Source organism: Poromitra crassiceps, assembly GCF_964638095.1.
Source record: "Poromitra crassiceps genome assembly, chromosome: 29".
Lineage (NCBI taxonomy): Eukaryota > Metazoa > Chordata > Actinopteri > Beryciformes > Melamphaidae > Poromitra > Poromitra crassiceps.
Genome location: NC_139641.1, coordinates 6,298,426 through 6,319,909, shown reverse-complemented (window position 1 = coordinate 6,319,909; position 21,484 = coordinate 6,298,426). Strand labels below are relative to the sequence as shown.

Here is a 21,484-nt window from a genome sequence, read left to right as displayed (position 1 = left end):
AGCCGAGGTGGAGATCGACGCCGATGGTGTTCGCCCTGCTGTCCTCAACACGCCGCCCCCTGGGGGAGCGGGACGGGAGGACGAGCGAGTGCAAGAGCTGGACGACGACGACAGGGTCATCTGGGATGTCGACGTGTATGAGTGGAAACGCAAGCAGGCGGAGGACGCTGACATCGGTCCGGTGCTCGCGTGAGTGGCGAACGGACGCCGGCCCCCTGTGGAGGAGATCCACAAGTGTTCCGGTGCCACGAAGGGACTGTGGAACATGTTTTCGGACCTGCGTCTAGATGAGGGTATTTTGAAGAGAAAGGGGCACGGAAGCGCGGGGTTCCAGTGGCTTGTACCTAGTTGCCTGCGAAAATTGGCACTGAGGGCGGTGCATGTGGGCCCTGAATCCAATCATTTTGGGCCTGAAGAGACAATAAGCCGCATCCGTAGAGTTTACTACTGGGGAAAACAAAAGGAGGACGTGCGGCGATACTGCAGGGAGTGTGAGGGCTGTGGACCGTGCTGAGTTACACTGCAGAGGACTAACCCCACTGGGGGTTGAGCGGGACTAGCGTGCTTCAGGTGGGACAGAAGCTGTAAAAGGGGGGATGGAAATGGGGTTAAATGAAAAATTAAGAAGTTGCTGGGAAAAGAAAAGTTGAATGGGAAATGTGGGTTGAATTTAAATGTGTGAAAAAGAAAGGAAATAATGAAAAACTAGACATTATGGAGTGCCTAATGGGAAACTAGACATTATGGGGGTACCTAATGGAAAACTAGACATTACGGAGTACCTAATGAAAAACTGGACATTATGACGGGGGTGCTGAAAAGAAAAGACTGTTGTTGGGGAATTAGAATTTGATGTGATGGGAAAAATGTTGTGGCGTGCTGTGTTTTGGTACAGGGGGATATGTGTGTGGGTTGTGCATGTCGCGTGGAAGCGACATTATTGTTGGGCGGGGAGTGTGTAGCGTTCCAGGTAATCCAGGTATTACCTGTAATGTGATGTGCAATAGAAGTGTCTAGATTGCAGCTAGGAACTAATGTGTGTGGGTGTGTTCCTAGGGGGAAGGGGGTATATAGGACCAGCGGCCGTGGGCCGGAGGTCAGTCAAGCTATGCGAGTGAGCGAGACCGGTTGTTGTGTGTAGAGCTAGCGGTGTGAAGCTAGCTGCTAGGAGCTAAAGGAGCCTGTGAATAAAGAACCTGTACCAACTACAACTCTCCGTTCCTTGGCGTATTAGCGATACGCTACAATAAGTTGACTGTTCCTTAAAGCTGAGGCTCTCAAATGTTTTTCAGTCAGGACAGGGCGATGACAGTCACATGTTTTCACTGCGGTTAGCCGATGGGCTCGTCCTTTACAAGTCCTTTACTTTAGGTTTCAACAACAGAGGCAGTAAAGAAAGGAGATGATGCAATATTCTACCACAGGATAGAAACTAGATGTGATAAATGTTGGTATCTCAGCTGCTTTCAAAACTCACATCAGCAGGAAAATACAGAGGTCAGGTCTTTTCACTGATATTAATGTGCATGTAAATCCACATTTAAATGGTGGTCTGTTGAACAGTATCAGTAATACTGACCTGAGAGTTTCCAGTCTACAGTGTGGACTCTCCAGTCCAGCAGAGAGAAGCTTCATTCCAGAGTCCTCTACGTCATTCTTACTCAGGTCCAGCTCTCTCAGACTGGAGGACTGGGAGCTGAGAACTGAGGCCAGAACTTCACAGCTTCTCTCTGACAGCTTACAGCCACTCAGCCTTAATGGATATGAAGAGATAAGGAAATATGATTTTATCATTTCAGTCACACAGCTCACACAAACAGATTATTAATGAATGCAAATATAGATACAGAGTTCAGTATGGCATCTAGGCTCCGATGATGTCACTCCCTGTAGCACTGGTTCAAATCCTAGTTGCTCTATTCTGAAGCAGCTGGAGATGTGACAGTGAACTATAGCTGATCTGGTTTGTGTTTTCATTTCAGTTCTGGACTCAATGTGTGACAGAATGTGATAAATCCTTTACTTTAGGTTTCAACAACAGAGGCAGTAAAGAGAGGAGATGATGCAATATTCTACCACAGGATAGAAACTAGATGTGATAAATGTTGGTATCTCAGCTGCTTTCAAAACTCACATCAGCAGGAAAATACAGAGGTCAGGTATTTTCACTAGGCCTGCATGATAGGAGGAAAATCTGCGATGTGCGATAACATTGTTCAATATAGCGATGACGATACGACTTGCGATAAATAAACAAATATATTAGCTATACAGTTCCTATGTCTTTCTGCTTTAATAATACTTTAATAATGCTAACATAGACGACAAACATAGCCTATGCCCACTGAATAAAGAAATGAAATACACACTGACTCTAGCTGAAACTACACACAGCGTGTTTGGGCTTTGGCAGAGGGGCTGTTGCAAGGGAAAGGTGTACGCTGGATTTACAACACAAGACAAAATGATCAGATGCTGAGTGGGAATGCATGACGCATGTAAATAAAACCACTTTTGTTTCAGGCAGTCTTTGCGATGTGTTTATTGCGCATGTTCATATTGCGATGACGATGAAAACACGATTAATTGTGCAGCCCTAATCTTCACTGATATTAATGTGCATGTAAAGCCACATTTAAATGGTGGTCTGTTGAACAGTATCAGTAATACTGACCTGAGAGTTTCCAGTCTACAGTGTGGACTCTCTAGTCCAACAGAGACCAGCTTCATTCTAGAGTCCTGTAAGTCATTGTTACTCAGGTCCATCTCTCTCAGACTGGAGGACTGGGAGCTGAGAACTGAGGCCAGAGCTTCACAGCTTCTCTCTGACAGCTCACAGCCACTCAGCCTTAATGGATATGAAGAGATAAGGAAATATGATTTTATCATTTCAGTCACACAGCTCACACAAACAGATTATTAATGAATGCAAATATAGATACAGAGTTCAGTATGGCATCTAGGCTCTGATGATGTCACTCCCTGTAGCACTGGTTCAAATCCTAGTTACTCTATTCTGAAGCAGCTGGAGATGTGACAGTGAACTATAGCTGATCTGGTTTGTGTTTTCATTTCAGTTCTGGACTCAATGTGTGACAGAATGTGATAAATCCTTTACTTTAGGTTTCAACAACAGAGGCAGTAAAGAGAGGAGATGATGCAATATTCTACCACAGGATAGAAACTAGATGTGATAAATGTTGGTATCTCAGCTGCTTTCAAAACTCACATCAGCAGGAAAATACAGAGGTCAGGTATTTTCACTAGGCCTGCATGATAGGAGGAAAATCTGCAATGTGCAATAACATTAGGAGTGGGCTATAAATGGGTCATTTTTTGTTTTGCTTAGGTCTCAGTTTTTTTGTATTCTATTTGCTCTATCTCAACATGAAATGACAAAATTTTTGGCTTCAGGTCCAAGAAAAAAGTGTGCAGGGCACAAATCCAAGATGACCACCGTTTTCCCTGAAAAATCACATTTCTAGCCATAACTTTGTCATTTTTGGGTCTTTTTACTTGGTTTTGGTGTCTAACCCTATGTTTTGGGGGTCAAGCAATCTATTTATGCATCTAGAAGTAGTCACAAACCATCATTATATTGAGTTAATACATACTTTTGACCAAATTTACCCTTCTTTACCTCAAATTTGAACCATGCCCGTAGACCTAATATTTATTGGTAAATTATAGAAAAAACAGATTAAATTTGACATACCATAATAATATTAATAGCAACCCTACACTGCTAATTATTACCAACATTTCACAACATTTAACTTATTTCACTACAAAATACTGTATGGTGAATTTTATTGTGAAATAGGCCATCTGCTGTCATAAGTCAACATTACTGTAATCACATGAGGGAGATGGGAAGACAACAGCACAACCCTAGCACAACAGTTTGACTTGATTCTAGAGGAAGCTGGTACACAAGTCATTTAGCCTCTACAAAGAGATATGCTTTACTAGACTTGGATACAAGGCAGGTGCAGTCTATGATTGCATTCCCTACATCAAACAGCTACTTGAGACACTGCTAAATAATCTTCTTGATCGAGCATGCAACATTTACGTTGAGAATGACTTCATAATAGCAGGATTCAAAGCACTTGCTAATTTTACGTACAGGGTGACAATGCCCTTCCTCAACTGCGTTGAGATAGCAAGCCAGGATTTGCTGGTTGACATGCTTCCCAAGCTCTGCAGTGACCTTGCTGACAGTTGAGAGCCTAAAAATGTAAAAATAGAAGACAATGCTCCACAAAGTGATCTCGATCATCTTCTTCTTGGAGAGATGTGTGTCCAGGCCGCGAAAGGAGCAGTATTGCAGCGCAAACATGAGTATTAGGATGTTGATCCTGATGCTGCATGAGCAACTCCTCTCTATACACTGACTGCAGACCAACGGAAAAACCTGCCCACAAATAACCTGAATGCAGAGAGGTACTTGGCCAAGTGTGGATATATTGCTGCCCAGTCAGCCCAACACTCAAATAGGATGTTCAAGGCAAAGGGGATCAAAGATGACCTTTATGCTAACAGATAGACATGGCAGTGAAGTTGAGCGGTCAACCACAGCTGTCCTTAAACACCTAGATGCAATGGAGGTGACATGGAGTAACACACAGAAAGAGAAGAAGAAACAGGTTGAGAGAGAACCTGCAAAAGAAAGTGAGGGCCAATGATTTTGTTGAAAACTTCTTGTGAAGTGCAAAGAACATGGAGGGCCTAATAGATGTAATAGGCCCTATTACATCTGTCACTACTCAATGAAGTGAAGGCACTTGTCCTTATGAAGTCACCTGAGCTGAAGGCTTACTTGAGGCAAGAGATCCAATACCAGAGAGTTATCAGAGAAAGAGATGATTGAGAACCTAATTGTGCTCCTCGGGGATGATTACCAAGCTGAGGTGGTATTTCCTTGTGAGGAGGAGGAGCCAGAAAGGCAGAGGGGATCTCTCAGGAAGAACCTATGCTCCAGCCCAACCAATTACTTGCTGTCATTTGGGATGAGGGTATATTGGGTTTTACCTGGATGATAATGGGGATGGAACCTTCCGTGTGGATCACCTGATGCGCGCGTTGGTACCGGAGATTAAATTTGGCAGCGACCACCTGGCACTGATGACATCCAGGACACGGGCAGCAGATTGTGCCTGTGGCAGTTTCAAGAGCCTGGGACTTTATAGGAGAAAACTGTTATGTTTTAAGCAATGCTCCTGAAATTGAACATATGTTTAGTGAACTATGCTAATTAAGGTGAAAAAATAGGTAAATTTGGTCAAAAAAGGTATTAACTCAATATCTGATGGTTTGTAACTATTTCTAGATGCATAAATAGATTGCTTGACCCCAAAAACATAGGGTTAGACACTAAAACCAAGTAAAAAGACCCAAAAATGACAAAGTTACGGCTAAAAATGTGATTTTTCAGGGAAAACGGTGGTCATCTAGGATTTGTGCCCTGCACACTTTTTTCTTGAACCCCAGGCCAAAAATTTTGTCATTTCATGTTGAGATAGGTCAAATGGAATAAAAAAAAACTGAGACCTAATAAAAATTACCAAAAAAGTGTTTTTGACCTCTGTATAGCCCACTCCTAATAACATTGTTCAATATAGCGATGACGATACGACTTGCAATAAATAAACAAATATATTAGCTATACAGTTCCTATGTCTTCTGCTTTAATAATGCTAACATAGACAACAAACATAGCCTATGCCCACTGAATAAAGAAATGAAATACACACTGACGCTAGCTGAAACTACACACAGCGTGTTTGGGCTTTGGCAGAGGGGTGGAGCGCACTGTTGCAAGGGAAAAGTGTACGCTGGATTTACAACACAAGACAAAATGATCAGATGCTGAGTGGGAATGCATGACGCATGTAAATAAAACCACTTTTGTTTCAGGCAGTCTTTGCGATGTGTTTATTGCGCATGTTCATATTGCGATGACGATGAATACACGATTAATTGTGCAGCCCTAATCTTCACTGATATTAATGTGCATGTAAAGCCACATTTAAATGGTGGTCTGTTGAACAGTATCAGTAATACTGACCTGAGAGTTTCCAGTCTACAGTGTGGACTCTCCAGTCCAGCAGAGAGAAGCTTCATTCCAGAGTCCTGTAAGACAGTGTTACTCAGGTCCAGCTCTCTCAGACTGGAGGACTGGGAGCTGAGAACTGAGGCCAGAGCTTCACAGCTTCTCTCTGACAGCTTACAGCCACTCAGCCTTAATGGATATGAAAAGATAAGGAAATATTATTATTTGATCATTTCAGTCACACAACTTATGTAAACAGATTATTAATTAATGCAAATATAGAGAGGTGCATCAATCTAAATAAGATATCAAAGCATGAGGTTTGAGACAGGAATAGAGAGAGGTGCATCAATCTAAATAAGATATCAAAGCATGAGGTTTGAGAGAGGTGCAGCAATCTAAATAAGATATCAAAGCATGAGGTTTGAGACAGGAATAGAGAGAGGTGCAGCGATCTAAATAAGATATCAAAGCATGAGGTTTGAGACAGGAATAGAGAGAGGTGCATCAATCTAAATAAGATATCAAAGCATGAGGTTTGAGACAGGAATAGAGAGAGGTGCATCAATCTAAATAAGATATCAAAGCATGAGGTTTGAGACAGTAATAGAGAGAGGTGCAGCAATCTAAATAAGATATCAAAGCATGAGGTTTGAGACAGGAATAGAGAGAGGTGCAGCAATCTAAATAAGATATCAAAGCATGAGGTTTGAGACAGGAATAGAGAGAGGTGCAGCAATCTAAATAAGATATCAAAGCATGAGGTTTGAGACAGGAATAGAGAGAGGTGCATCAATCTAAATAAGATATCAAAGCATGAGGTTTGAGACAGGAATAGAGAGAGGTGCAGCAATCTAAATAAGATATCAAAGCATGAGGTTTGAGACAGGAATAGAGAGAGGTGCAGCAATCTAAATAAGATATCAAAGCATGAGGTTTGAGACAGGAATAGAGAGAGGTGCAGCAATCTAAATAAGATATCAAAGCATGAGGTTTGAGACAGGAATAGAGAGAGGTGCAGCAATCTAAATAAGATATCAAAGCATGAGGTTTGAGACAGGAATAGAGAGAGGTGCAGCAATCTAAATAAGATATCAACGCATGAGGTTTGAGACAGGAATAGAGAGAGGTGCAGCAATCTAAATAAGATATCAACGCATGAGGTTTGAGACAGGAATAGAGAGAGATGCAGCAATCTAGATTCAAGATTCAAGATTTTTATTGTCACTCCGTGGTACAAGTATCACGTGTGAAATTCTTGTGCTGTGGACTCCGTTTAAATAAGATATCAAAGCATGAGGTTTGAGACAGGAATAGAGAGAGGTACAGCAATTTAAATAAGATATCAAAGCATGAGGTTTGAGACAGGAATAGAGAGAGGTGCAGCAATCTAAATAAGATATCAAAGCATGAGGTTTGAGACAGGAATAGAGAGAGGTGCAGCAATCTAAAAAAGATATCAAAGCATGAGGTTTGAGACAGGAATAGAGAGAGGTGCAGCAATCTAAATAAGATATCAAAGCATGATGTTTGAGACAGGAATAGAGAGAGGTTCAGCAATCTAAATAAGATATCAAAGCATGAGCTTTGAGACAGGAATAGAGAGAGGTGCAGCAATCTAAATAAGATATCAAAGCATGAGGTTTGAGACAGGAATAGAGAGAGGTGCAGCAATCTAAATAAGATATCAACGCATGAGGTTTGAGACAGGAATAGAGAGAGGTGCAGCAATCTAAATAATATATCAACGCATGAGGTTTGAGACAGGAATAGAGAGAGATGCAGCAATCTAGATTCAAGATTCAAGATTTTTATTGTCACTCCGTGGTACAAGTATCACGTGTGAAATTCTTGTGCTGTGGACTCCGTTTAAATAAGATATCAAAGCATGAGGTTTGAGGTTAATTGCTGTTTATAGATGAATCAGCATGTTTGTAAACAAACAGATTAGCTATATTTCTCAACTGCCATTCATTTTAAACAGCAGTTCATGGTGAAACCACGCCCTCTTTGAACTCCATACTTTAAGCTCAACACTCACACTTAACGAGTCACCACTTTTAGGACTCTATCACCTAATTCAGCTTTAATTCATCTTTTGTACTGTTAGGTTTATACTTTTTCAACCTTTATAATGGGACCCTATGGAGCTAGTCTTGCGTGTACTTTTTACGAAATTCACACATTAAAACTGTGACATTTCACACAACATACAGAACTACATATGTATAGAACATTCACACTACATACATATATTATAAATCAGACTATTTAGCTACTACTGCTCTCTGTAAAACTTGCAGGCAACCTTTACAGAGTCAGGAATTGTGACCTGAGAGGCACTGTATTGAAAGCAGAGAAATGTGTCAAATCAACTGAGAAAAACCGTCAATTAAAATCTTACCTGAGAGTCTCCAGTCGACAGTGTGGACTCTCCAGTCCAGCAGACAGAAGCTTCACACCTGAATCTTGCAGCTGGTTCTTAGTCAGGTCCAGTTCTCTCAGATGGGAGGGGTTGGACTTCAGAGCTGATGCCACGACTTCACAGTGAGTCGCTGAGAGTCCACAGTCAGAAAGTCTGTGATCACAGATTTAATGTAAGATTAGTTCTATGAAAGCAGAGCTGAGACTAAGCCCACATCAAAAGGACACAGCATACTACTACTCCTAATACAAATAATAACAATAATAGTAATAATAATTAGAGAAAAAGTGACAATAAATTGTATTGTAGAATTAGAAAATTTTCAAAAAGTGCTGAATGTGTAATATCACAAAGCAAAGCATAGCAGAATGCAATTACAAGCAATTCTGTCAAAAGTACGCCGTACGTCGCTTCCATGCTACATCACAAAACCACAAACAATATCGACGCGCCAAGCTGCTCCCCCTTTACCGTCGTCAAAAAAGTGAAGAAATTCTGCACTAAGCTCTGACTTCAGTGCAGAGCAGTATTCTAATGACTTTTATGACTCAGGCGATAAGCTATTTTGCGAATTCTGTCCAAATTCAACCAAAGCCAACGAGGTAATGTAACGTTACGTAGCACTGACAAAGCTGTTAACTTGTAAACAAGCAACTTACATCTCGTGAGATGACAAGCAAGATGGGGTGAGAAAGACTCTTTGTCAAGTTCCAATAATCCATTATGATTACATGTTATCGATGACCAGTGTTGGGAAGTAACGAGTTACTAGTTACTCGTTACTGTAATAATATTACTTTTCCAAGTAACGAGTAGTGTAACGAATTACTAATAGAATATAAGTAATAATATTACCGTTACTTCAAGATAAAACAACTCGTTACATCTTTTGTAGAGTCCATTTTGTGATGCCGCTGCGCTGCAAAACGACACGCAGTCGGCATTCACTGATCACAAGCAGCATGGCTTTTAACGCTCCCAAAACAAGATGACGTCACCGCAGAGCACATTCAGAGCACCCTCTCTGCCCTGCTGAGCCAAGGAGGAAAATCCGTGGCTGGATATATTCCCATGACTTTGTTTTTGTCGGGAAGAAAGGTGACACGAACATCAAAGTCAAATGTAAACGGTGTCCAGGACAGGTAGGCTACTAACACTCTTTCCACTGTGAAAAACACGAGCTCAAACTTCCTAACGTTAACATTACGAGACGAGAGGACAGCACAACAGAAACCGGAAAACTGTTCAAATACAGAGATAACGTAAAAACTCACAAGCTGGTGGACCTCAAACATTGCTGTTATTATTGTCAGGTTAATGTTAATGTTGCAGAGCTAACGTAATTTGTCACACAAACTTGTTACGCAAAGATGTAGCCTATACGTATTGAGTTTGCATTGGCTGTGCATTATATTGCATTCTATAAAACAGAAGCTGTTTAAAAGATTGCATCTTGTCATCACTTTGAGCCAGGTGTGATCTTCATCAAGCATCTCTGTAGGAAGCTGTGCTCTGGCAAAGCGATTAGTTTAAATGGAATGGCACATAATAGACCTAGCTCACACATTTGCACCGCAAAGTCTGCATTTTGATGAGAAAAACGCTATGGGCCTTTTTCACAACGGCCATTTGTGTCTAGAAGACAGAGTATACACAGGTGCAACCAACTAACTAATTAGGGCTCCGGCACTGGAACACCTAAATGGACTGGAAGTTGGAAGCCCTAATTAACATCTTGGTGCACCTGTGTTACCTCCTGCCTTTTAGACACAAAATTGCTGCAGTGAAAAATTCCTATTGCCATTTGTGTGGAATGTACGGAAAAGTAATATAACGAGTATGTAACGAATTACTTTTGGCATGGAGTAATAAGTAAAGTAATAATATTACTTTTGAAAATAGTAACGAGTAATATGTAATATATTACTTTTTTAAAGTAACGTGCCCAACACTGTCGATGACACACATGACCGAACGTAATCATTCATATGGGAAACAAAATGAACTCGCCTCCAGTACGTTACTTCCTCCCCCGCTGTCTGACAACTCCACGTGCAGTCTGTTTACAAACTGTGTACAATAAAGATTTAAAGTGGGGGGGAAATGCCTTTGCCCTGTCAAACAGCTGGAATGCAATACATTTGAGAGGGAGACACGCCTCACACTATCGCTGCTGTAGAGTAAAACTTTTTTGTGTGGATTCATTGCCTAGATCTGATTAAATTGTGGACACGCTGTCGCCTCACAGCTCGAAGGTCCTGGGTTCGATTCCCACCTGGGACGCTGTGAACGCTGAAGGAATGCGTGCCCGACCGCATGTCCTCGAGTGCCCACCGCCCAGGTGGAGTCGTCAAAAAAGGGCCTTTCTGTGTGGAGTTTGCATGTTCTCCCCGTGCCTCCCGGGGGTTTCCTTCATATAGGAACCCCTTCACCAAAAACATGCAATATCCTGGTTGCTGATGTGGTGCCTTCTCTGGTCGTGAAGGGCGCCTGTTCGGAGGGAGGGGAACTCGTTGGAATAGCGTGATCCTCCCACGTGCTATGTCCTACCGCCTACCGGTGAAGCTTCCCCTGTCAGGTGAAAAGAAGCGGCTGGCTAACTGCCCATGTCGGAGGAAGCATGGAGCCAGTTTTCGGCTCTCCCCAGATCGGCAGAGGTAGTGTCCTCTAGAGAGAGAGTTGCGTCAGCGGAGGACCAAAATGCGAGACTCATTAGCCAATGAACAGCCAGGAATGGGTCTCGCGCTACTTTTGCATGCTAAAATAAAGCTGATAATGTACAATTTGATTAAAGGGATGAAAAACCCTTTCAGAGTACAACACAAACTGTCTATTTTGCTGCAACTCAACAGTGCTGCTTAATCCAGGACCTTACTTCCTGGAACTCTTGAGAGTAAAAAACTGGTCCATTGGAGTGAATGGAGATGTCGGGACTCTTCTATCTACATGGCTCTGGGCAGAGGGTGGAGCAGCAACCAGGATAAATATAAATTAGCACTAATGGGGGATAAAAATGGGATAAAAAATCTGAGGGGGGGGAATTGTGGAGATTTATTAAGAGACTATTTCTGATGTTAAAATGAGCGTAAAAAGCCAAATACAGAATTCGGGGAAATTAAAACTGAATTTGGGATTTGTTGCTTTCCCCCGTTGTACCGAATTCGCACCGAATATACACACACACACACACATATATATATTTATAAAACGGCTCTCTCAAATCAAGCAATCTGATTGGTTCACAGCCATCGTATAAATCCCGTAACCCACTCCAATAACCCATGGCCACGCAACTCTCTTACTAAAAGGCTTTGGTTACAATGACAATGTAGAAAAAACAAATGGCGGAGACAGCTGTCAGATCCTTGTGAATCGATCTTCGCTTATACCTTTACTAATACTTCGCAGAAAATTATGTTTTGTACAAGAATAGACGCGGGCTAATGTCTTCTTTGCCAAAAAAAAGGCTGTTAACCCCGCATTTAACCCCGCATTTAACCCCGTAACGTTAGTTGGTGTCGGGCTTTCCAGAAAGCTCTCAGCTTCTCAGCAAGCGCCAGGATTGGCCAATGTCAACTTCAGTCTCCAGAACGATCCAATCAAATCACCCGCACATTCTTGCGGTCCCGCCTTACAGTAGTGTTTCAACTGACTCTACCAGAATGCCATGGCAGTCGGACTTATAGGGCCCTATTCTCCCACAGGCCTTTGGCGCTAAAACGGGTCTTAAACGCAAAAAAACGTGCCTTGCGCCTGTTTCGGGAAGATATCAATATGGCTTTACGCTGCCAAATGCGCTTTAGGCCGAATGGGCGTGGCGCAGTCCCAGAATGGGCCAGAGTGGGCGTGTCGGCCTTAAATCTCGGCGTACTGCTATCTTCCCACCTGGCGTAAATTTAGCGCTTTGCGCTTTTGAAAAGCAGGCCTATTCAGTGCGCCAGCTGCGCGGAGCGCTCCCCTCTGGCTCTCTCCCTCCCCTCTGGCTCTCTCCTCTGTCACCCTTCTCTGTGTCACTCTCTCCCTCTCTCCTCAGTCTGACAGGCACAATACGACTGTCTCTCTCTGACTTCCTCGCTCAGACAGACACAACACACGTCCTATAGGAAATAGCAGTTGTAAGTTCACTGCCTGTGAATGTCCCAGCATGCAATTGGGTACTCCATTTCGCTACTAAATAGCAACCAAATGAGGCGAAATAGATATAAAATGTTGATCTAAAATAATGTGTAATGGTAACACAGCCTGCAATTGTAGAACATTTCAATATTGGACCAAATAAAACATCGAAATTAAAACACCACCCTAAGTGAAACATATATGTCCTCCTGGGCATATCTCTTGTAGATTTAACGTGATTTAGATAAGTGTTAGCGGAACGCGCTTCGGAACGCGCTTCTACTGTCATGTGCTATATTGTGATAAAAACACATTTATGCAATGACTTTACATAATGTAGGGTATATTTATGTGCATCATTCTACCTGCAGCAGGGGAGAGAAAACGATATCGTTCTGGACAAACTTTCACCAATATAAAATTAATCTCATCATATAGGGATAGGCTATATTTTTCTAGCTGATGCCTTTAACATTCTTTTCACTTTGATCTTGCTATAGTGTAGCGTATTTACATGCTTGCAGTATTTAAACTGCAGTTAGATTGGTTTGAGAAGCATAATAATATGGAATAATAGCCTATATGGAGACAGACAGACTGGATGAAGGGAGGGGGGGGGGGGGCAGAGCGCTTGGCTTCTGTCTGGTTTTGCTGGACCACTGGAATTGGAGCTTAAAAGGCAAGCGTGCGATTCGTTTATTGCACTTATCCAATGAGCATGACGGTGCATAATTTTACGCTTAAAAGGCGTGGTTGTAATGCTTTAGGCTGCGTCTAGCGCCAAGACCAAGATATCAAGTGCGCTGGTCCACGCCCACTGCGCCAGGCGCTCGGCGTAGAAACTAGGCCTATGCAACGATAGGGGCCATAGTATTACTATTATTATTATATTATCATACTTGGAAACCGTTTTATAAAAGCAATATAGCACTCGAGCTGCGTGTGTTGTGGCATATATCCCACTCGGCCTGCGGCCTCGTGGGATAACAGCTGATCAGCGGGATATATTTGCCACAACACACTGGCTCTCATGCTATATTGCTTAAATATATATATATTCGGTACATGTCTATATATATATATACACGTACGTGTGTGTATATATATATATGTAGACATGTACCGAATATATATATATATATATATATATATATATATATATATATATATATATATATATATATATATATATATATATATATATATGTGTGTGTGTGTGTATATTCGGTGTCTATCTATCTATCTATATATATATATATCTACGGTATCTATATAAATACAGTAGATAGATATATATAGATAGACACATAGACACACACACACACACACATATATACAGACAGACAGACAGACAGACAGACAGACAGACAGACAGACAGACAGACAGACAGACACACACACACACACACACACACACACACACACACACACACACACACACACACACACACACACACACACACACACACACACACAGCCTAAGCTTCACAGGCAAGTCATTTCAAATTCTGGCTAGACAACATATGATTAACATGACACTCCTGTAGATTAAAACAACCATATCAAGTAACTAACTAACTGTAATATAGACAGTGTCCACTGGAAAATACTGCTGTCTGTTGTGATAAAATGTAGGTACTTTTTAAGCACAGCCTCTTAACACTTTGAGTGCCACGGCCCTTGGGCAAAAGGTGCTGTACTGTGCCACATAGGCCGCAATGCATTTTAATATAGCCATATCATTTTTTGTGTTCCTCTTATATGGACAACCAATAGCCTCAATGAAACTTTGAACCCTTCTGTTTCATTTAAAAAAAAAAACTGTGTTTATAAACCGTTCCATTTTGGAAATACACCCCTCTGAAACAGAGTGTTTTCGACCGAAAAGAGCATGTGAAATTAGTTTCTGAGATAATCGCATCTTTATGTTAGAAAGGCGACAGAATGAATTCTGCTTTGAGTTCGAGCCTGCTGCTTGCTGCCTGGGTGTGTGTGTGTCAATGGTTGTATGCTGTTAGCAGGGCCGTAGCCAGGGTTCGGAAATAGGGGAGGTCCAGCAAGGGGAGGCGGATTCGGTGGCGCCCGTTAGGGCGCCGCCGAAAAAAATTTGAGGTTTTTTCCCCCCCTTTTTAGCCATATTTAGAGTAATATATCATTTTAAATCAACATTAGGATTATACTGTTGTGATGTCATTATTCAGTATATTCTCTTTCATGTCACCACCTGCTCAGCTCTCCTGTCAACATAATTGTAACTAACAAACCAAACACAAACTGTTTTAGCCAAATTCATATCAAAATGACACCTACAAACACAGGTACACAACCCAAGCCGTACACAACACACAAAGTCATCATCGATAATAAAAAAAACATACAGAGGGACATTTATTTATTCCTGATAGGAACGATTGAAAAATGAAATAAAATATATTATGTTGTTTTTAACTTTACACCACCTCTTTTTGTTACTTATTGGGTCATGAAACTGAAACCATGCATATAGCCACCTGCATACCTGACTTCGGGAGCTTGGCAATTGGCATCATGCATGATTAGCCAGTAGCATCCCAACGTGTCACACAGGTAACATTACTTAAGAGACAGACTAGACACTTACTTTCTTGGTTGTTGCTAAAAAATCTGTCAGTGTCACTCACTGTCTGTCGTTCACTCGCTCACTGTCTCGCAGCTCGCTCACCTTCAATTATCTCGCCAGGCAGACAGAGAGTCATCACTCACCACCATGCTGCTGCTCTCTCAGAATCAAGTTACCGCGGACGCGGCGTCAGATGACTTCCTGCCTGACCTGCCTTTCGTTTCAAAATAAAAGAGATCCCGTGTTTTTCATGCTTTTCCATGCAGATTGTTTTATTTTTTTCTCTGAAATATTAGGGGAGGTCCGGACCTCCCCGTCCTCATAGCTAGCTACGGCCATGGCTGTTAGTGCCCTGCGTGCCCAACCCCCCTCCTCCCCCTCCTCCGTGATGGGAGGAGTCGAGTGTCTCCGCTGCGGTTTGCTCTGTTTGATCTGATTCTGCACTGAAAAGTCCGCTCCTTCACAGCGTGTCCTCGGCTCCCAGCCGAGAACAATGTAACCCCTCAGAAAGACGCCGCTGTCGCCGTGTCGGCAACTAAATCATATGGATGGACCATAGCAGCGGACACGGATGGGGCTCAACCGTGGCAGCAGATGACTGCTTTTCACAGGCACAGCCAAGTAACGTTATGCTTCAAGCATATCAATGGCGATTTCCGTTTCCTTGTGACTTCTTCTCTCTTTTCTCCTGGCCTCTGTCTAATCGGGAGGGCACTGTCGCCACCTAAGGGTTCTGTAAAATAGGCTAGACACATTCAACAGCTCCCATATTGTAAGAGGCGATGTAAGAGGCTTAGATCGACATTCCCCCGTCAAAATATGAATTTGGAGTTATTGACGCCATTTGGCGTCGCTGGCAGTCTACGGTAAATTTCTTTTGACGCCATATGGCGTCGCTGGCACTCAATGTGTTAAAGGACAAGGCATTTTTAAGACATTTGTTACCATCAAACAAATCCTATGAAAATAACAAAATCAACAATACATTTGCTCTACTCCCGTTACTTCCCACGTACCATTTTTAGCCATCAACCAGGAAGTCATTGGCCCCAATTGTAAGATAAACACATGGCTACATGGATGAGATTTATTGGTATAACAAAATCAGCTATTTTATTTTCATAGAATCTCTTGATGATCTCTTTATTCCTGTGCTCCTTGGCTGCTTGTATTAAGCCTTCAGCCCAAAGAAGATAACTATCAAAACTACACTTAACTGTAAAGTTAATAACAATCATTACAGCTAAACGAACTGTGTTCACCAACTAACATGATAGCTATAAACAAACATTTCAGAATTGGAATCTTTGGAAAGAAGATGCAAATTACACATTACTTGTTACTCTTCTTAAAAGTAACACATCGCTTTACTTATTATTCCAGTGAAAAGTGATTACCCTACTGATTTTTAAGGTTTTGAATCTACAGCATTAAATTCAGACTTTCCGTGATGTATTTCCCAACTTTGTTGGCTCGTTTATGTGCGCTCTCCTGTAATTCCAATATTTCCAACATGACTTGAAGACGACGAGAATCTTTCAGAGCCATTGCACCAATACAGAGGTTAAAGAGACTAAACAATGAAACACAAGTAATGACCAACCTGGTAACTGTAATGTGATTACTGACACGTAACAGTAATGACTTACTTTATTTACTCTGTTACAGGAAAATTAATAGCACATTACTTTGTGTGTTACGCCCAACACTGTGTTACCACTGCTCTGTAGAACAGCAGTTTTATAGTGTTTGTTTGAGGAACTATATATCTTTATAGTTCATATGGCATCAGGTGTGAAGGTAACTAAACTGTAGATTAGGGCTGCACGATATTGGAAAAAACTGACATTGCGATATTCCCCGCCCATGCGATATATATTGCGATATGAAAAAATACAGATTTTCACCAGATTAGCTCTATTTGAAAGAAAATAATATTTCTAGAATGATTGGGATGATTTTGTAGAGGAGTCCATCTGATTTTGGAGGGGAAATTAGGTATTTTAATGTTTCTCAACCACTGGGCTGTGACCTACTGGTAGGCCTCAGAGCGTCATCTATCAGGGTGCATACACATTTTGACCAATGGATTTCCATGACTTACATACATGAAAAAGTGAGTTATGACATTCTACTTTAAAATGTCACTAGCCTATACTTCACTTAGTGTAATGCAGCCTTTAAAACCAGGGAAAGACAACATGTATGCTGTATCACCATATTACCATCCAACATCTAAGACCATGTAGTCTCAAATCACAATACAATATGGATATAAATTTGATATATTGCCCACCCCTAATATTGAGTGCCAGAATCTACCTCCCAATGATGCTATTTGCAGAAAAACATTAGATTTAATTGATTATAATCACTGCTTTCAACTTCTTTCGTTCTTCTAACGTTTCAATAAATCAACAATGAAACACCGCTGGTTACTTCACACACTTGGTCTGACCCCCCTCCAGAAACTACCAAGTGGTACGCTCCGCATTTGGGGAGTTCCGGTTTTTGAGCGCACGCAGGGCAGTACAGAGACGAGGATTCACATGCAGCCGACCGGTGACAAACAATTCATTCGTGAAAAGTAATAAATATATATTTAATTGCCCAGCTATGTCTATTGTCTTTTTATTTTCACCGACATGTTTTGTGTAAATGAGTCGCTATGTATGATTACCTCTACCGTAACGTTACTGCTATCATCTGATGCATCATCAGACTGAGGGGGAGAGAGAGCTGCGGTGATACACGGACAACTTCTCAGTCACTTTAGCCTTCGTGTCATAAGTTGCGGTCTTGCTTTTTGGTGTTTCAAGAGTAAATATCTCCACTCCACGGACATGTTGAGTTACAGCAGCCAGTATACTAGTGCGCTGCAAGCTGTGGACAAGTCCGCCTCGCAATCACATCGTTTACAGACAGGCTACTGTCAGCAACGCAACATAAGCAAAAACAATTCAATTTTGCTCTCTGTGCATGTTTGTTGTGTTGAAGCTAAGCATTAAATGAGTGAGTACAGTAGCGGGGCATCTCTCTCCTTTGAGAGAGCCTGCATTTCACTCAATAGGCTACCCCTAAAGTGAGAGTTTATCAAGCAACATGACGAGTTAATTTGCTTTTGACATCGCACGTCCTGCGATGTGACTATCGCGCATGCGCACATCGCAATGTCGATGTGTAAACGATATATCGTGCAGCCCTACTGTAGATAATGTTAGAATTCAGATCAGGACTAACCGAGCCTCTCTGCAGTTCCTCACAGCTGGGATCAGTCTGCTTCGTCCCTCGTTTGATGTGTTGTAGGCCTTCAGGTCCAACACATCCAGAACCTCCTCTGACATCTGCAGCATGTACGCCAGAGCTGAGCAGTGGATCACAGAGAGTTCCTTCTTTGACTTGTTCTCTGACTTCAGGAAGTCTTGGATCTGCTGATGTATTGAGTGGTCATTCATCTCCATCAAACAGTGGAAGATGTTGATGCTTCTGTCTGGAGGCGTATTGGAGGGGTTCATCTCCTTCAGGTTGCTGATGGCTTTCTGGATGCTGTCTGGACTTCTCTCTGTGTGACCTAGTAGGCCTCCTAAGAGACTCTGGCTGGACTCGAGTGAGAGGCCATGAAGGAAGCGGACAAAGAGGTCCAGGTGGCCATTTGTACTCTTCAGGGCTTTGAGCATGGATTTCTCCAGGAAGACATCCAAGGAGTAATCACTTCTACCCCAGAGATCACTGCTAACCCAGACTTTTCCCAGGAATGGCCTCAGGACATTCTTATCCCTGTTTGTGTAACAGTGGAACATGTAGACTGCAGCGAGAAACTCCTGGATGCTCAGATGAACAAAGCAGTAGACCGTCTTCTGGAAGAGCACACACTCTCGTTTGAAGATCTCTGTGCACACTCCTGAGAACACCAAAGCCTCTCTGACATCAAGACCACACTCCTCCAGGTCTTCTTGGTAGAACAGGAGGTTGCCCGTCTCCAGATTTTCAAACGCCAGCTTCCCCAGCTTCAGAAGAACTTCCCTGTCAGTCTCCATGAGCTGCTGTTGACTCATCTCATGGCTCTCATCATACTTCTGCTTCTTCCTCTCTGTCTGAACCAGCAGGAAGTGTGAGTACATCTCAGTCAGGGTCTTGGGCAGCTCTCCTCTCTGGTCTGTAGTCAACATGTGCTCCAGAACTGTACCAGTGATCCAACAGAAGACTGGGATGTGGCACATGATGTGGATGGTCCTGGATGCCTTGATGTGTGAGATGATTCTGCTGGACAGCTCCTCATCAGTGGATCTCTTCCTGAAGTACTCCTCCTTCTGGAGGTCAGTGAAGCCTCGTACTTCTGTCACCCTGTCTACACATGTAGGAGGGATCTGATTGGCTGCTGCAGGTCTGGAAGTTATCCAGAGGAGAGCCAAGGGAAGCAGATTCCCCTCGATGAGGTTTGTCAACAGCACATCTACTGATGATACCTGTGTGACATCAGACACAACCTCATTGTTGTGGAAATCCAATGGAAGTCTGCTTTCATCCAGGCCATCAAAGATGAACACAACTTTACAGACAGAGAGCTTCTCTGCTGTGACCCTCTGTAAGGTTGGATGGAAAACATGGAGCAGCATGAGAAGACTGTACCGCTCATCTCTGATCAAGTTCAGCTCCCGGAACGAAAGCAGAATCACAAGAATGACGTCTTGATTTTCCAAGCCCTCTGCCCAGTCCAGAGTGAACTTCTTCACTGAGAAGGTTTTTCCAATTCCAGCAACACCATTCGTAAGAACTACTCTGATGTGTGTCTCTTGATCAGGTAAGGGGTTAAAGATGTCGTGGCACTTGATCGGAGTGTCATGGAGAGCCTCCATCTTGGATGCTGTCTCCAGCTGCCACACCTCATGTTGGGTATTAACCTCTTCACTCTGTCCCACTGTGATGTAGAGTGCAGTGTAGATCCTATTGAGGGGAGTTCCAATTCCTGCTTCAGCTGTTCCTTCTGTCACAAAGTCACAACTCATTATCAGACTGAACTTATGAACGTCTAAAACCTCCTGCAAAACGCCGTCCGCTGGAAGAGAAGAAAGAGTAAACAAGTGTTTAACAGATATGCTGTTGTTTCCTGGTTTTAGAAATGGTGACAACAGTAGACAGAACCCCAGTCTTACATTGTGCAATGCTGGTTTGACTGGGTGTCTGCAGTCCAGATCTTGTTCTGGACCTTTTTCCACACTGGGGACAGGCGGAGTCTCCTGATGAACCGGACTGGGCCCAGTATGTGGTGATGCACTGTCTGCAGAACCTGTGTCCACAGCTGGTAGAGACTGGATCGCTCAGGACCCAATGACACAATGCACAGCAGGACAGCTGCTGCTTCACAACCCCTAGACTCCTCTTCCTCATTCTGTGGGGATAAAGGCAATGTATTATCCCTGATCAGATGAAGATCTAACAAACAAAATTGAACAAAAGTTTAAACAATTTTTTGTTCAAATTGTAAAACTATTAAAATATTTTGCCCAGACTATCTTTATAAATGCTCAGACAGCATCGTGCCGCCATCACATGTAAAGTTTATTTTCACATGTATCTGTTGTCATAGTTGTAGTTTAATCAGTGGAGTCAACATTGCATACCCATCATGGATAAATGTCACTGTGGTGATCATGGATGAATGCAACATTGTAACAGTTTTTCTGGTTTGTTTCATATGTAATTATCATTAATGAATGTTCAGCTCAATACAAACAACACACAGTCCTATTACATCAACACTGTAACAACACATTTGTTACAGAACACAGACAGTGTCTGGCAGTCATTAGTAAATAAATAAGTACCATTCTTGATAACCTCTGACTACAGATAGTGTTAGCAGGGCACAGAGATTGATCACAGCAGTTAGGGTAGATACGGTGGCAGAGTTCCATTACATTACATCTACAGTATCAACCACTGTCTGTGTTTACATGTCAAACACAAACAGTGTCAAACACAAACACCATATGAATGAAAATTGGCTTTTCAACAATGATGGGAGGTTTTGGTGTTTAAACCATTTCTTGTGGGCGTGTCTTATGCGGGGGCGGGACTAAGGGTCAACAACGTCAGTCTGATATCAGATTTGTGAATGACGTCAGTATCGGCACGCCATTGGATCAGTCCCATCTCTAAGTCAAGGTCAAAGTCAAGGTTACTTTATGTGTACCCATAGGTAGATATGGTTGCAGGGAGAGTCACTCAATTTTAAAAAGGCTCAGACAATAGACAGTAGACAGACATGAAAGTGCCAAGTGCCATAGTT

General features: G+C 42.4%; 1 protein-coding gene and 1 pseudogene across 2 annotated transcripts in view; both read right to left on the bottom strand.

Annotated features, from left to right (window-relative positions):
- LOC310799937 (uncharacterized protein) overlaps positions 1 to 21,484 on the bottom strand; it is a 407,560-nt gene that overhangs the window by 5,342 nt on the left and 380,734 nt on the right. The gene's annotated exons all lie outside the window — the stretch shown is intronic.
- Positions 1,749 to 20,583, bottom strand: LOC310800230 (protein NLRC3-like; annotated as a pseudogene). Its single transcript has 6 exons — positions 20,349 to 20,583; positions 18,436 to 20,302; positions 8,460 to 8,633; positions 6,071 to 6,244; positions 2,694 to 2,848; positions 1,749 to 1,753 (listed from the first exon to the last, which is right to left on the bottom strand). The product of its transcript is annotated as a protein NLRC3-like (transcript).